The sequence below is a fragment of the Argopecten irradians genome, chromosome 8, assembly GCF_041381155.1.
Source record: "Argopecten irradians isolate NY chromosome 8, Ai_NY, whole genome shotgun sequence".
In the NCBI taxonomy this organism is placed as follows: Eukaryota; Metazoa; Mollusca; class Bivalvia; order Pectinida; family Pectinidae; genus Argopecten; species Argopecten irradians.
Genome location: NC_091141.1, coordinates 1,415,535 through 1,419,123, shown reverse-complemented (window position 1 = coordinate 1,419,123; position 3,589 = coordinate 1,415,535). Strand labels below are relative to the sequence as shown.

General features: G+C 40.0%; 1 long non-coding RNA gene across 1 annotated transcript; it reads right to left on the bottom strand.

Moving 5' to 3' along the window:
- On the bottom strand, positions 1-3,370 carry LOC138328741 (uncharacterized). Its single transcript, XR_011209344.1, has 3 exons — positions 3,281-3,370; positions 1,658-1,753; positions 1-236 (listed from the first exon to the last, which is right to left on the bottom strand). It is a non-coding gene; the product is annotated as an uncharacterized lncRNA (long non-coding RNA).
- Between the last annotated feature and the right edge of the window lie 219 nt (positions 3,371-3,589).

Sequence of the window (3,589 nt, the reverse complement as noted above, 5' to 3'; positions counted from 1 at the left end):
TGGAGTACTTAAGACAATTTTATTACAATTTAGGTAATCCAGCAGCTTTCAGTGGTCCACGGAAATTGTGTAAGATACTTAAGGGTTCGTTTAGTTACGGGCAGATCAAACAGTTCCTTCAGAACGAAGATGCGTATTCATTGCAGAAACCAGTCCGACACAAATACAGAAGGCAACGAGTCATTGTCACACACATCGACGAAGAATTCCAAGCCGATCTTCTAGACGTCAGGAACCTGGCAAAACACAATGATAAAATTCAGTATTTGTTAGTGGTCATCGATATTTTTTCCAAGTTTCTATGGATACAACCATAATCAGATAAAAAGTCAAAGAGTATCGTTGAGACATTAAAAAATATATTTGCCGACGGACGTATAATTTAGAAGTTTTATTCGGATAAAGGTAGCGAATTTGAAAATAGATGGGTTAAACGTTATCTCACTTCTCAAAACATACGTTTCTACACTTCTCAAAACACAGAGACTAAAGCATCTGTAGTGGAAAGGGTGAATAGGACATTCCGTGATAAACTGTTTCGCTTCTTAAACAAGAATCACACATACAGGTACATTGATCACATACAAGAGTTAGTCAACAACTACAACCTTACACCTCACACATCTCTCAATGGTCTATCTCCAACACAAGTTTCTTATGAAAACGAGGCAGACCTTTGGGCTTACCAATATTTACGCTCTAAACACATCAAGAGGAAGTACAGTCAGTATAAATTGAAAGTAGGTGATACGGTAAGACTTACTCATATCAAACACCCTTTCAGAAGATCATATCAAGTACAGTGGACGACGCAATTGTTTAAAATCAGCCAAAGATTTCGACAACAAGGCATTCCCATGTATACGGTCAAAGACTTTCAGGACAAAACCATAGACGGAACATTCTACCAATCAGAATTACAGAAGGTTCAAAAAGACGAGGATGAACTATGGAAAATCTCTAACATTTTAAAGAAACGCAAACGGAACGGTAAAATAGAGTACCTAGTACAGTTGGAAGGGTGGCCTAAAAATTCAATCACTACTTACCAGAGGAGGATATTAAAACACTAGGCTAAATAACATCATTTCAACCATGGATCTGTTCCTGTATTTAGATAGCACACAGTGTCTAGACATCCAAATAACACACCGTGGTCATTTAAAATCCAGTTCAATACCCCACTGAATTTAAGCGGATTATGGATGATAGCTCTTACCGAGTTTCACAGCCTTGAAACCGTGACGGACCTACCATTAGATGTATATTGTGACAGGTGTGACGTGAGTATCATTGGAAGTCTACAATTACCAATTTTAAGGCGTATATTTCATAACGAAAATTCATTCGCGAACCCCTATTACCGACGTATCAACTTACAACAAATATCCAACATGGGTATCGATATAAAGACCATGAATAGTGAATCTACTTCATTCTTGACTGGGACGAGCTACCTAACACTTCACCTTAAACGTTATCCATTTTTACGATGAACAAACTCTACGTCCCCGATATCAACAAGTGGGTTACATTCTACAGAAAACTAGCCAACGGGGAGATCAAGCTGAAGTATGATAACTACAGAGACGTACAATCAGGAGGTTACCTAGGAGGTAACGGCAAGTGTGGGTCGGGTATTTGTATAGACGATTACCTGACTAAGGAAGACCTCCAGAAAACGCCGGACGATGTCAAGGTGATCACCATGGTCTATCCCGCTCGGCAGGTGGTGGAACAAGCCAAATCGGAACTGGAACGAGAAAAGAAGAAAGAAGGTGGTCACCTCAATAGTAATGGCGGTATCAAGATAGTCACTGGTAAGGGTAAGACGAAGAATAAGAGCTCGCCGAAAACTACAACATTTTGAACATGGCACTGCTATCTACGACAACCTTTCAAGAAATGCAGTCTAAAGAGCTAGATCTGTTTACGATTCCTCACACACAGACTGCCGTTGAAGAGATTTTTTATCAGGATTGTCGATCCATATCTCAAGTGTCTGGCCAGTCTCCGATTGAATTTCATCTATCTGGACAGAATGGGATGGAATATTTAGATTTATCCCGATCTCGTTTACACGTGAGATGTAAAATCAGAGCAAGTAATGGTAGTGATCTCATAGCCGACGAAAAAAGTGGGACCCGTCAACTTATTTCTGCAGAGTCTCTGGAGTCAGATCGACGTCACATTACAAGGGAAACTCATTACCTCCACCAATAACCATTACCCCTACAAAGCGATGATGCAAACTCTATTGAATTATGGCGATGACTGTAAACAGACCCAGCTGACCTCACAACTATTCTCCAAAGACACACCAGGATCTATGGATGAGACCAATCCCAATGGAGCAAATGGTGGACTTTACAAGCGCAGCACATTTAGTAACCAAAGCAAATCTGTCGACATGGAGGGAACTCTGTTTCAGGATATATTCAAGATTAATCGATACATTTTGAATCAAGTCGATGTAGGATTGAAATTATATAGGAGTTCTTCAAGTTTCTGCCTCTTATCAGAGGAATTGAACCCTAACTACGAAGTCATCATCGAATATATCATATTGAGATCCTGCAAAGTCAGATTGAACCCAGCCATCATTTACGGTCATGCCGAAGCATTGCAAGAGATGAATGCCAAGTACCCGTACGACAAATCGGAAATCAAAGTCATGTCTGTACCACAAGGTCAATTGAGCGTATCATGGGACAACATTTTTCAAGGGGGAAGACCCAATAAAATCATCATGGGATTGGTAAGCACACAAGCCCTTTCCGGAAGTTATTCACTGAACCCCTACAACTTTAAAAACTACGACGTGCGACAGATCACTCTACTATGCGATGGTGTACCCGTGAATGGAGGACCATTGAAAGTGAACTATAGTAAAAACCAGGGTGAAACCATCATTCCGGCCTACATTAGTTTGTTCCAAGTTAGTGGACAATGGATGCAAAACGTGGGAAATGGAATAGACAGAGATGAAATGGGGTCTGGATATGCTCTTTATGGATTTAATCTACAACCGACCTTTCAACGTGAAGATTACCTCAATTTAGTCAAGCAAGGGGTCATTCGACTCGAATTGCAATTTGGAATACCACTACCCGAAGGAGCCTCCATCATTGTATATAGTGAGAGATCAGGCAATTTTGAAATAGATCAATCGAGGAACATCATCACCGAAGGATGAACACCCTACAGCTAGAATGTGTACTTCACTGTGACCCATATCTAAACTCTTACGCATTAGGGGTGTTTTCTAGGGATCACTTACCTATTATTACACGTTATCCGTGTTGCTTCATTCTCAATACGGATAGATCCGGACATGATGGAACTCATTGGTTAGCCATTTTCATCGATGTACGCAGGCGCTGGGAATTCTTTGACAGTTACGGACATACACCCTCATTTTATGGGTTCACACTGAAACATTATAATGTAAATAGATTGCAAAGTAGTAGTAGTGTGGTTTGTGGAGAATATTATTTGATGTATCTCATGTATAGATGTAGGGGTAATACTTTATTCAACTTTATTCACCTTTTTTGTAACGATTTTCATGTCAATGATGTATTTGTAT